At 46.2% G+C, this 13,897-nt stretch overlaps 1 non-coding gene across 1 annotated transcript; it reads left to right on the top strand.

The window, feature by feature from the left end:
• Window positions 1–460: 460 nt before the first annotated feature.
• Trnat-ugu (transfer RNA threonine (anticodon UGU)) lies at window positions 461–524 on the top strand. Its single transcript has one exon. It is a non-coding gene; the product is annotated as a tRNA-Thr (tRNA).
• Window positions 525–13,897: the final 13,373 nt, after the last annotated feature.

Genomic DNA, 13,897 nt, shown 5'->3' with positions numbered 1-13,897 from the left:
TGGTTAATTGATAAATAAGAAAGAATCTGTTAGATTTGTCTGGCCAGGCCTTGATTCTCAGATCTCAGCCTGGGTAGGATTACAGGCCTGAGAGTCCAGCATCTGGCTTTTCTGGGAGGATTTTAAAGCAGTCTCAGACACCATTTCTCATAACCTCTCAAGTAACCTCAGTCCACCTGGTGTTTTCTGGTCACCTCAGAGTGCAACCTCCTTCCCCTAGTTTTCCAGCTCTGAGGATGAGGAGCTGTTTTCTTCATCTGCAGAGGGAGCCCAGGCCCAAACTTGGAACTTCCACTCCTTCACCCCCCAGGGGGCCTTGCGGTAGAGTGGCAGCTTTGCCTTTTGGGACAAGATGTTAAGGTCTCTGGAGCAGACTGCTCTGAAAATCATTGTCCAGTGGTAGCAGGATTGAATTTAGGGCCTTGTACTCACTTAGAATCACACCCCTCAGGGCTGGGAAGGTGGCTCAGTGGTAAAGCGCTTGCCTTGTATGCATGAGGCCCTGGGTTCAATTCCCAGCACCACATAAGCAACAAGAAAAAAGCCGGAAGTGGCACTGTGGCTCAAGTGGTAGAGTGCTAGCCTTGAGCTGAAGAGCTGAGGGACAGCGCCCAGGCCTAGAGTTCAGGCCCCACGACGGGACCAAAAAAAAAAAAAAAAAATCACACCCCTCAGAACCTTGGCTGTTGGCTGGCCTTGGACCTCTGCCTGGTCCCGTGTCTTCCCAAGTTGCTAGGGTTACAGATGTGCACTGCCACACCTGGCTGACTTGGGAAACGGGAATTAGAAATGCTGGGTGGTTAGGAGTGGGCTTGTTCTGCCTGTGCCCGGAGTACCTGATTGTTGATGTAGAGAAAGTAAGTTTTTTTTTGTTTCTGTTTTTTGGTGCTGGTCCTGGGGCTTGAACTCAGGGCTTGGGCACTATTCCTAAGCTCTTTTTGCTCAAGACTAGTGCTCTACCACTTTGAGCCACAGCTCCATTTTTGGTGGATCCAGGCCTGGGGTTTGGGGGGTGGGGTGGGGGAGGGGCTTGACTGTCCAAACACCTGAGCCTTATAAGGAGTGGGGTGGGGGGAGGGGGGCTTCTCGGAGGAGGAGGAGGAGGCAGCTAGTGTGAGAATTGTCTTAAGGAGTTGAGAGGTTGTCAGGCAGGAGAGATGGGGTGGTCTTGAAGGAGCCGGGAAGGTGCTGGGTAACTAGTTGGCTGAGTTTGAGACATTATCCTTGACCAAGGAAGATGCTAAAGACAATGCAGGGCCAGATTTGAGCTTTGGTCTTTCTCTCCCTCTCTCCTTCCCCCATTCCCTCCCTCCCCTCCCTCTGTCCCTCTTGGTGCCAGTACTGGACCAACTTGAACTTAGGGCCTTGTGTTCTTGCTTGGCCTTTTCTGCTCAAGGCTGGTGCTTTACCACTGGAGCTACAGCTCTCCTTCCAGCTTTTTGGTGGTGAAGTGGAGATACTTAGCTCTTGGGTTTTTCCTGGCATGGCTGGCTTCAGACCTGGATCCTATGAGCCCAGCCTTCTAAGTAGCTAGGTTGGCAGGTGTGAGCCACTGGCTCTTGGCTCCAGGTTCTGTGAATCCTCTTAATTTGAGTGGACTTGCTTGGCTCACTGCGTTGGTCTCTTTTTTTCTTCTAATTAATACATAACTACCATGTGTTTGTTGCAATCCTTTTGTCCGGGCTCAGTCTAAATAGCATGACTTGCTAATGCCCAGGGTACTGGTTGAATCTGATTTTGAACTTCACATTCATTTTAATGAAAGAACAATAGTGAGACAACTCTTATTTATTTTTTTTGGTCAGTTGCGTTCTTCAGCTCAAGGCAAGTGCTCTACCACTTGAGCGAGAGTGCCACTCCCAGTTTTCTAATGGTTTATTGGAGATAAGAGTCTCACAGACTTTCCTGCCCAGGCTGGCTTTGAACCACGATCCTCAGATCTCAGCCTCCTGAGTAGCTAGGATTACAGGCGTGAGCCACTGGTGCCTGGCTTTATTTAATTTTTAAGATAATGTTTCCTTTGTCCGGCTGTCTTTAATCCCAGGACTTAATGATCTTCAGCCTCCTAGAGTGCAGAGACTACAGGTGTGTGCCACTGTGTCCACTTTTAGATCACTCAGTGACAAACACTACCAAGACACCTATCACATGTAGTCAATGAATTTTTCTTGTTCATTGTAACATTTGATTTGCATGCATTTGAAAGATTATTAGCCATGTAATCTATATTCTAGGCGCATTGAGTATCTATAGGAACCTATCTGGAGAACACTGCTGTCCTACCAACACAGACCTGTAGAAGGCACTTCCTTATATGGTGGGTCAAAAGTTTTCTTTCCGGTCCCTTCTGGCGCTGGCAATGCAGCTTCTGACCACAAGGGGGCAGCATTAGCTAAGACTAGCAATCAGTTGTGGTTGGGATTTCTGACTCCAGATTTCTAGGCCAACTTCAGGAAATAAATCAGTAGTTGTTACTCTGGGTAAACAAATATAAAACTGACCAGGCTTCAGCTCAGACCATCAAAGTCAAAGAGGAAGAAGAGAAGGGCCCCTGCTGGTCTGTGGGGAACTTTCTGGTAGTGCTGGGAAAACTTTTATAGTGATTCACAGATTTGCCATATTTTGATTTTCCCAGATAAGTAAGCAAGGGACAATTAGGTAACATTTCTTCTCCCCACTATTTCATAGATGGGAGCAAGGTAGTCAGATGAACGTAATTGGAGACAACATACTGAAAACCTGCAGCACTTAGATCATCTTTGTCTTGATGGTCCAGAAAAATGAATCCAGAGAGAGGGAAGTAACATGGCAGGCAGAGAGTTACTGATGAAAAAACTAAGCAGAAGCCAGGTGCTGGTGACTCAAACCGGTTATCCTACCTCCTCAGGAGGCTGAGATCGGAGGATCAGAGTTCTGGGATAGCCCAGGCAGAAAAAGTCCATGAAACTCTCCAATTATCCACCAAAAAGCTAGAAGTAGAGGTGTGGTTCAAATGGTAGAGCATCAGCCTTGAGCCAAAAACAGCTCAGGATCAGCACCCAGGTCCTGAGTTCAAGGACTAGCACATTAAAAAAAAAAAGGAGAAGCAGAACTTCCTCTAGACAGGAGCAGTTCCAAAGGGAGGCTCCTCTTGGGTGTGTTGTGCAAAGATCCATGAGGTGGCTCTAGGACAACCAACCGCCAACCAAAAGCCTGGTGGGAACACACCAGGCACACGCCAGCCAGAGGTGTTCCCCTGAAGGAATATGAAGCCCCCACAGCCAAGGCCCCTTACGTGACTCCCTCCCCCATTTGTGCAGACGGTATGCTGTGACCATGGAGTTCATGCAATGGTCACCCGTGTCCCACCGGTGGCCAGCGGCCTTCCACCAGTTCTCTCCTGGTTCTCTGAATCGTGGAAACCGCCATCCTAGTTTTCCAGGGGAGTCAACCTGATCCAGATGTGGAAGGCAGGGCACTGAGCTTTGAATCCACTTGGAGACACCTAGAATTCTCTTCCCCCTGCCACACAACTGCCCAGGCCTTGTTGCTGTCTTCCCTCAGGTTGCTTTTGGAAGAAGACAATTTCCTGACAAATTAAAAAGCAACCACCAGACTGGGAATATGGCTCAGTGGTAGAGTGCTTGTCTCGCACGCATGAGGTCCTGGGTTCGATTCCTCAGGGCCACCTACACAGAAAAAGCTGGCAATGGAACTGTGGCTTGAGCAAAGGAAGCTGAGGGGAGGTGCCTAGGCCCTGAGTTCAAGCCCCGGGACTGGCAAAAAAAAAAAAAAGCCACCACCATGCTGGGTATGGTGTTTCACACCTGTAATCTGGGCACTCACAAGGTGGAGACAGGAGGATTGTGAGGTTAGGGCCAGCCCATGCTAAACAGTAAGGCCTTGCATCGAAAGAAAAGAAAAATGAACTTTGAAACAGCTCTTTGGGGACAACGAACATTCCCCAAACAGTCAGTGACAGGTGCTTTCATGCACCCTAACCGCTTAATGCCTCCCAAAGATTTTCCAGCAGAAATAAAAACTTGAAGTTTCATTCAGGCATGCGCAGAACATTGGGTTTTCTCATCTTTGCAGTCAGGGCTGTAGGTCCTCAACGTTAGGTGAAAGGTCAAGAAGATAAAGGGTGTGGAACGCTGACCCTAAGCAAGAACATGACCCGACCTGTAGTGTGTGCAATAGTGTGGGCCCAGGCCAAGTTCCCACACTGCCCCTTACACGCTGTGTGACCTTGCTGGTATTCCTAAACCTTTCTGAACCCCAGGCTTTTCTGTAAGACAGAAATAACTGATAGAAATAACCCGCACTATTGGTTGTAAAACATTACCAGTGAAATTTGTTTCAGCCTAGGGAAGCGGACAGTCAGTGAACTCTCAAGAAAACAGAATCACTATTCTTTCTTTTTTTCTTCTTTTTTTTTTTTTTAAGTTGATCTAGGTTTTTTTTTTTTTTTTAAATTTTATTTGTGAACATACTGTACAGAGGGGTTACAATTACATGGGCAGGATAATGCATACATTTCTTACCAAGCATTGCAGCCTCCTCCTTTGTTTACCCTTCACCTCCCTTCCCAGCCTCCCCCCCCATCCTTCCCCCCTCCGCCCCCCACCGACATTGTAAAGCTCGTTTTTGACATGACAATTTGTACTTCTCATTGTTGCAACAGGTCCACCTGAATCCTTAAACGACTTGTTTTTCCCCATCTCCTCCACAAGTTATACTGACATATTGAAAGCGGGGGTTATACTGTGGGGGAGGGACATACAAAGCAACAAAGAAATAATCTTGTAAATGCGTTAGAAACACATGTATGAAAGAAAAAAAAACATTAAAATACCTATCTAAGGGCTCATTTTCCTAACATCACATTATCTGACTTTTTCCGCTTGACTCATACATATACTAGATATTGCAAATAAGGGAAACCATGGGACCTGTGTTTCTTTGTGCCTGGCTTACTTCACTTAATATAATTTTTTCCAAGTTTTTCCATTTCCTAACAAATGGGGCAATGTCATTCTTTCTGATGGAGGCATAGAATTCCATTGTGTATATATACCACATTTTCTTGATCCATTCATCTACTGAAGGACATCTGGGTTGGTTCCATATCTTAGCTATGGTAAATAATGCTGCAATAAACATAGTTGTGCTGGAAGCTTTAGTGTGGTCTTGTTTGTAAACATTTGGGTAATATATTTTTCTTCTTTTTGGTGGTTGTGGGGCCTGAACTCTGGGCCTGGGCACTGTCCCTCAGCTCTTCAGTTCAAGGCTAGCTTTCTACCACTTGAGCCACAGCGCCACTTCCAGCTTTTTCTGTGTCCGCAGTGCTGATGAATCGAACCCAGGGCCTCATGCATGCAAGGCAAACACTCTACCACTGAGCAACCTTCCGAGCCCCAGAATCACTATTCTTTAAACAATGCTGACATTCATCAAAATGGAAAAGCATTAGAAGTTGGCTTTTGAGTTGGCTAGTTTTGGGGGTCGAAGTCAGGGCCTGGATGCTGTCCCTGATCTTATTCACTCAAGGCTGGCGGTTAATTGGAGATAAGAGTCTCGTGGACCTTCCTGCTCAGGCTGGCTTTAAACAGTGGTCCTCAGATCTCAGCCTCCTGAGTAGCTAGGATTACAGGCCTGACATACTAGCTGCTGGCTTGAGCTAGAAGGTTAGGCCCAGGCTTGGATCTGTGTGATGCGGTTTTAAACACCTCCAAACAAAGGTTTGTGGACTCACTAGACTGTCCTGGAAACTTTGGCACAAAACCCATGCTTCAGACCAAATTCCATTATTTGGAAAGGCCTGAAAGTGGATTGAGACTTTAGGTCATATGAGAGTTCTGAGGGAAAGGAGCAGTGATTGATTAGTAATGTCTGCCTCGGACACTGCAAGGGAAATTTTCAGGCTTCCCGCCTAGTTCACACTGCCTTTTCTGCTCTGGGCACATTCAGAGAGAGCACAAAGGGTCACTGACCACACAGCCTTTGGCACAGTTGTTTTACCATTCCTGCTCTTTCCCTGAGGGAGCGGATGGCCAGCTCTGCATTTTACTGTCCTGAGAAGACACGAAGCAAGCAGAAGGTGGAGCATGCGCAAATCTGAGTTTTGTTTTCCCGAATCAAAGCTTTTAGGAGAAAAGATGAGTGATGCCATCAACTGAGTTTCATCAGGAGCCAGGCAGGCTGTGGACAGAAGGTGACCTGCTTTGTCAGGAAGATCCTCTGGTTCTTGGGAGCTGTCTTTCATTTTCATGTTTTCAATGGCTGGCTTTGCACAGAGAAATAATTACCTACTCCAAGCAAAACAAGCGTCTGAGCCCGAGTAATGACAAGTAGAACTGCCTCTGGGTCTTCAGATCAAAGGGACGGCAGGGAGCGGTGGAGACCGGGGCCTGCTAGGGAAGAAATGCCTTCTCCACTCAGCTCTGGGGGGTGGGTGCCACCTGAGGGTGCGGGCTGAGTGCTGCTGAACTCAACAATCCTAGCTTTAAAGGGAAGCTAGAAATCCAATTTTGGTTCGACCTTTCCTGGTTGTTATATGTTGATGGTAAGTTTAATTCCACAAGAACCTTTGTCAGCCAAATAAATCAGATGTACCTAACAAATGCAGCCAGAAGTCCCCTTGGAAGCTAAAAATAGGGACTTAGTACTTTTTTTGTTTTTTTTGGTCAGTCATGGGGCTTGAACTCTGGGCCTGGGCACAGTCCCTGTGCTCTTCAGCTTAAAGCACATGCTCTACCAATTGAGCCACAGTGCCACTGCTAGTTTTCTGGTGGTTCATTGGAGATAAGAGTCTCATGGACTTTCCTGCCCAGGATGGCTTTGAACTGACATCCTCAGATCTCAGCCTCCTGAGTAGCTAGGATGACAGGCATGAACCACTGGTGCCCGGCCAACTTAGTACTTTTAGTATTAGGGTTTGAACTCAGGGCCTTTGCACTTGACAGACATGTGCTCTACCACTTCAGCTAGGCCATCAACCCTTTTTGATTCTCCCCTCCCTCACCCCCCCCAGTTTTTTTTTTGTTTTTTTTTTTGGGTTCGGTCGTGGGGCCTGAACTCTGGGCCTGGGCGCTGTCCCTCAGCTCTTCAGCTCAAGGCTAGTGCTCTACCACTTGAACCACAGCACCACTTCCGGCTTTTTTTCTTATGTGGTGCTGAGGAATCGAACCCAGGGCCTCAGGCATGCAAGGCAAGCGCTTTACCACTGAGCCACCTTCCCCAGCTCCCCCCCCCCCAAGTTTTTATTTCTGGTGCTGGTTCTGGCATTTGAACTCAGGGCCTAGACACTGTCTCTGTGCATTGTTGCTCAGTTAGCACTCGGTGCCGTAAGCCACAGCTCCACTTACGGTCTCTTTCAGTGGTTAACTGGAGATAAAAGACTCATGGGCTTTCTTGCCTGGGCTGGCTTTGAACTGCATTCTTCAGATCTCAGCCTTCTAGGATTACAGGCATGAGCCACTGGTCTTGTCTTCACTATCATTGGAATAGGGTCTTGCCTTTATGTCCAGGAGACCTTGAATCTCCTAAGCTCTCAGAGCCCTGAAAGAATCCTGCTTACAGGGTTGCTGCAGCTGATTCTTTGCAGTCTCTGGGACATCCAACGTGGCTTCTCTCCAGGGGCCCCACAGACGACCCCCAGGACAACCTTGGAAGCCTTGTTTCTTTTGGTGGCTAAGCAGTGCATTCTCACACCCGTGTCAGCGATGCACCTAAGGCCCCAGGACTGCACCACAAATGCTAGGATGATCAGCGGCAGAGACTCAGGAAGGACCCAGTGGCAAGGTGTGCACTGCAGGTCCAAGTGGGTTGGCTGTGCGTGGGTGAGGACAGGCAGTCACTTGGATGAGTGTAGAAAAACTGAGGCGGGAGGAGACACAGGGGAGTCAGGCAGAGACGGGTGGCATTCCAAGCTATGAGCCCACAGATGACAGACGGATCATTACAGGGGCAGTCTTCCTGTCTTCTGAGCCTTGTCTCATTCCACCACTCGGCAAGCTTTTCCCAAGAAAGCAAGGCACATCGTAGGCATTACTCCAGTAATAGGGAAAAGCAAAGTCAGCCTTTAACCCTGTGTCTTTCCCTAACCTGTTCCCTTCGCCACAGGTCATTCTTGCTTTCAATTTCCCCATGCTTTTCAGAGATAGAAGATTTTAAAAAATGCAAATACCTAGAGCCAAGTGCTGGTGGCTCACAATTGTAATCCCACAGCTACTTAGATTCTTTTTTTTTTGGTCCGGTCGTGGGGCCTGAACTCTGGGCCTGGGCGCTGTCCCTCAGCTCTTCAGCTCAAGGCTAGCACTCTACCACTTGAGCCACAGTGCCACTTCTGGCTTTTTCTGCTTATGTGGTGCTGAGGAATTGAACCCAGGGCCTCATGCCTGCAAGGCAAGTGCTCTACCACTGAGCCACCTTCCCAGCCCCAAGGCTAAGATTCTTATCTCCAATTAGCCACCAAAAAGTCAGAAGTTGAGCTGTGGCTCAAGTGGTGGATTGCTAGCCTTGGGCACAAAAGCTCAGGGACAGTGCCTAAGCCCTGATTGAGTTCCAACCCCAGTGCTGACACTAGCATAAACGAATCATCCAAAAATGTATTGTTCAATCTCCACATGTGGGCATATTTTCTGTAGTTTCTCTTGCTGAATTCAAGTTCCAGCCCATTGTGATCTGATAAAATACAGGAAGTTATCTCAATACCTTTGCATTTGTTGAGAACTGCTTTATGTCCTAAAATATGATGTTTTTATAGAGAGTTCCATAGGCTACTGAGGAGAATATGTATTCTACAGCTGGTAGGTAAAATGTGTTGTAGCTGTCTGTTAAATCCATTTGATCTACAGCATTGTTTACTGTTAGTTCTTCTCTGTTGATTGTATTTGGTCTGGACATCTATCTGCTGGTGAGAGTGGGGTGTTGAAATCACCGGCTGTTAATGCGTTGGTACCTTTTTGTGGCTTTCTGTACAGAAGCATTCTATGAAATTGGGCACGCTATGTTCCATGTTTGGTACATATATGCTCATAGTTGTCTTTTCTCTCTCTCTGATGCAGTTTGAACTCAAAGTCTCATCCTGACTTGGTTTGGTTGATTAGCTGGTGCTTTACCACTTGAGCCACATGGTAGAGACACATTTTTTATTTATTGAATGATGTATCCACAGGAACTCTTCTGATGGCTTTGAGTTGCAATCCTTTAGATCTCATCCTCTAGAATAGTTAAGATTACAGGTGTGAGCCACTAGGTTAGCAATTGTTATACACTCTCGAATTGGTCTCTTTATCAATGTGCTGGTCCTTGAACTAACTCAGGGTCTGGGCACTGTGCCTGAGCTTTGTTTGCTTAAGGCTAGTGCTCTACCACTTGAGCTATATAGATTGACTTCCAGGTTTATTTTTTTTGTGTGTGTGCACACATGCATGCGCGCGCGCACGGGCATGATTACCTAGAGATAAGAAGCTAACAGACTTTTCTGCCCAGGCTGGCTTTGAATCTCAAGCCTCAGATCTCAGCTTCCTGAGTAGCTAGGATTACAAGTGTGAGCCACGGGTGCCTGGCTCTCTCTCTCTCTCTCTCTCTCTCTCTCTCTCTCTCTCTCTCTGCAACCTTTTTGTCTCATCTGACTATTTTTGATTTGAAGTCTGCCTTGTCAGATGGGAGCCTTAGATACTCCTGTTTATTTTCAGGTGCTGTTTGTTTGAAATATCTCTTTCCATCCTTTTACTTTCAGGCTGTTTGCCTTTTCCAGAGCTGTGCACTTGCAAGCAGCAACAGCTAGGTCTTGTTTTTATAATCCAATCAATTAGCCTGGTGTGTGTGTGTGTGTGTGTGTGTGTGTGTGTGTGTGTGTGTGTGTGTGTGTGTCTGTGTCTGTGTGTCTGTGTTGCTGGGGATCAAATCTAGGATCTTGAATGTGCTAGAGGCAAGCATTCTATAATTGAGTTATATTTCCATCTTCAGTCTATCTTTTAATTGGAGAATTGAGACTATTAATATTGCACATTATTATAGAAATGCATGTCCTAATTGCTGTCATTTCACAGTTTTTTGTAAAGTTTGAGTCTTTCCTAATCCTTATTTATCTTCTCTTCTTCTGAGATTTATTCTTTCCTGTATTCTCATGATTGTGTTTGTTGTCCTTTTCTGTGTGTAAGGTTCCTTTAAGTGTCTTCTGTTGGCTTAGTGATCATGAATTCCCTTAGCATTGTGGAAAGTCTTTATTTTTCCTTTAATTCTGAAGGATAGTTTTGCTGAGTACAGTAATCTAGGTTACTTTCAGGGCTTGAAGAATCTTTCTATGTCCTCCTGGCTTTTATAGTCAGATTATCTCTGTCTCTGTCTCTCTTTCTCCCGCCTCTTCTTTCCATCCTTCCTTCTTTCTTTTCTTTGGTAGTTTTGAGGTTTGAACTCAGCTACTTAGAGTTGTACTTTACCCCCTGATCCATGACATCTGGACTTTTTGTTCTGATCAAGTCCTGAACTTTTGTATTAGGCTAGTCTCAGACCTTAATCCTCTTACTCTGCTGGTCAGGTAACTGGAGCTATAGGAGCGTGTCACCAGGTACAGCTTGGTTTTAAGATAGGGTCTTACACTTTTTCCTGGGCTGGTTTTGAACTGAGATCCTCCCATCTCCCCCATCACAGACTTAGGATTATAGTTACGTATTACCACACCTCTCTTTGGGAAATCTGTGGTTGCTCCTATGGGTTTTCCTTTATTTGTGGTGCACCTCCTTTTCAGTTGTCAATGTTCTTTGTTTTGTGCCCTTGGTGTTTTAACTACATGACTTAGAGAGGTCCTTTTCTGCTCTTACAGATTTGGTGTCTAAAAGCCTCCTGTACTTGAATGTGTATCTCTTTTCTAAGCTTTGGATGTTTTCTGTTGTTATTCGATTGCATATGTTTTCTATGCTTTTTGCTTATACCTCTTCTTGTCCTTCTATACCCAAGACTCGTAAGTTTGGTTTTTTTAGTGGTGCTCTAGTTCTCTAGTAAGTTCTGTTTATACTTTCTTATTTTTTTTCTTTTTATTGCCTGACGGTTCTAATTTGTCTTCCTAGTCTTCATGTCCCAATATTCTGTCTTCTAGTTGATCTTTTGATGAAACTTTCAACTGAATTTTTAATTTAATTTATTGAGCTTTTTATTTCCAAATTTCATAGTTTTTCCCTCCCAGAATTTCTATTGCTTTTAAAAATTCCTCTTTCATGTCTTGCACTAGCTTCCTTATTTCCTTCAACTCATATTTGCGTTATCTTTGAATTCATTTCACAATGCATTTGTGTTCCCTTTGGTTTTGTCAGCCATTCTTATGATCGTTGCTTTGAATTCTTTGTCTGGAATTTTATCCACTTCACGATCTATCATCTGTCATCATGTATCATCAGTCCATCTATCTCTAACTGGAACTGCTGACTTTTTGAGGATTCATGTTGTCTTGATTTTTCTTATTTCTTGTGTTTTTCTGTTGCAATTTATGCAACTAGGGCCAAGTTTGGCTGGGTAGACTATTAGCTTCCTGAGTTTTTTCACTTGCAGTGTGGGAACTACTTTCAAGGGTCACTCTGACCTTCAGTACTGGATGGGGTGGACTGAAATCCTTCTGTGAATGGGTCCTAGTCTGCGATGCTTTTAAAGATCTGATTGTTGGGTGGGGAAGTCTTATGGATGGAACCATCCATGTTGTTGGGGAACACGAATCCACTCCATCTTTCATATCCAGTTTCCACAATGGAGTGCACATATATGTGATCAGTTGCTACAAGCCCACTCCTCCTCCAGAGCTTTGACAGTTGGCTGTTCTACTTGATGCCAGACAGGAAGCTTTGTCTACTCTCTCTGTGTGTGGACTGGTTTGCTCACCCTGCCTCTGACTCAATGTCTTTCCTCTGTAGCTAGACCAACTGTCCAGGCCAGTCCTTGGGGGAATCAATATTATATGTTGAGCCCTAATGCTGCAGAGTTAGACTACTTTAAAAAATGGGCCCACCATTATACCATGACCAAAGCCAGGAAGAAGAGAACTTTCCCATCATTTGTGTGATATGTGGATTCTTGTCTGTTTAGGTTGCAAATCTGCTCAGTATCCAGGTCAGTGGTACCTGTGTTTTCTGAGACCCTTGTTCTTTCTCCCCCCCCCCCCGCTCCCTGTGTCTGCTGCATGCCTATGTCAGCAGCCATTATTAAGTTTTTTCTCTCTTCCCCCCATTCTTTTCTCAAGGTTTGCGTGCGTGTGTGCGTGCGCGTGTGTGTTTTAAATGAGAGTGCATCTGTTTACAGCGCATGTCTGCTGAGCCTCAGTCCCACAGTCAACTGCTCTGTGTGCTCCATGCTTGGCACCCGCACACCTTCTGTGGTGGCCTTTCTCTCCCTCTGTTCTGCATTCGAAACTTGTCCATCTTTTGGATATTAGCACACATTGGCTGTACGAAGGCAGGAGGATTTTCCCGTGATATTTCCATGCGCTCATATTCTGTATCTAGCTCAGCCTCCCTTATACATCACTCTCTTTTCACTCCTCCTCCTCCTCCTCCTCCTTCTTCTTTTTTTTTTTTTTTTGTTGGTCGTGGGGCTTGAACTCTAGGTCTGGGCGCTGTCCCTCAGCTCAAGGCGAGTGCTCTACTGCTTGAGCCACAGTACCACTTCTGGTTTTTTAGTGGTTTATTGGAGGTAAGAATCTCACGGAGTTTCCTGCCCGGGCTGGCTTTGAACTGTGATCCTCAGATCTCAGCCTCCTGAGTAGCTAGGATGACAGGCGTGAGCCACTGGTGCTGGCTCACTCTTCCTTCTGAAAATCATTTTAACTGGTTTTATTATTCTCCTCTCATACATGTACATAAATGGTATGAACCACATTCTGCCTCATTCACCTTCTTCATTAGTCCCTCCCACTCCTGCTGGGGTCCACTCCCGTCCCCCATTCTAATTTTAAAAGTAGGATTCTGTCTGTTCAGTAGGAAACATCAGTGCCTTCCTGCCACTACTGTCCTCTAGGGGTCGCCACTTTCCTGTGGCTCCAGCCCCATCCCCTGGAGATGCCTAGATTGGTGGGTGCTCCTGCTCTGCCCTTTTAATAATCCCTCCAGATTGACACATTCAGTGTCTCCATGGGAATGTGCCAGGGGCATGTGGGAGCTTCATGCTTCTTGAGTGTGGGTCCAGTTAGTGATTTACATCTAGCCAACAGAGTGTTTTGGACAGGGTGTGCTTCCCGAGGCCAATCATGGAGGGCACTGTGACTTCTGCATTGCTCTCTTGGATGTCTCCCTCAGGAAGAGCCAGCTGCCACGAGGGGAGACACCAATAAGCCCTATGTGGAGAGCCCAAAGGGGTTCTTGTGCCAATACCATGCCAAAGGCCATGTGGGCACAATTCTCAGAGGGTCCTCCAGGCCCACTGGAAGCTCTGGGAGACGCACTCCTGGTGGAGAACGTGGCTCCTGCTTCCTGAGAGACCCTCCACCCCCTGAAGCTGCTGCTGATTCCCCGACTCGAGGAAACTGGGAGATAATAAATATTTGTTGTTTTAAGCTGCTAAGAGTTGGAGAAATTTATTATGCAGCATTAATTACTACAGACTCTCCAATGTGACAGGTCAGAGCTAAGCTCCGAATCTTCATTCCGCAAACAAGATCTTCCATATTCAGAGAATAATCACAATGTCATTTCCCCCTCTCTTCCTCCTTCTCTTCCTTCCCTTCCTCCCCCTCCTCCCCCTCGTCCTCCTCCTCCTCCTTCTCCTCCTAGTCCTCTTTCTCCTCCTCCCCCTCCCCCCTTCCAGGTCATCCTCAGAGCCTATCTTATTTTCACAATAATAAATCCATTGTAAGATTCACCCCCACAGATCTGATTTCAAAATGTATCCAAATGCAATCATGCTTCCCTGTATCTAGCTGGCCTCTCTG

Source organism: Dipodomys merriami, unplaced genomic scaffold, assembly GCF_024711535.1.
Source record: "Dipodomys merriami isolate MVZ:Mamm:240054 unplaced genomic scaffold, mDipMer1.0.p SCAF_39, whole genome shotgun sequence".
NCBI lineage: Eukaryota > Metazoa > Chordata > Mammalia > Rodentia > Heteromyidae > Dipodomys > Dipodomys merriami.
The sequence above is the reverse complement of the archived record's forward strand: the minus strand, read 5'-3'. Positions and strand labels throughout refer to the sequence as shown.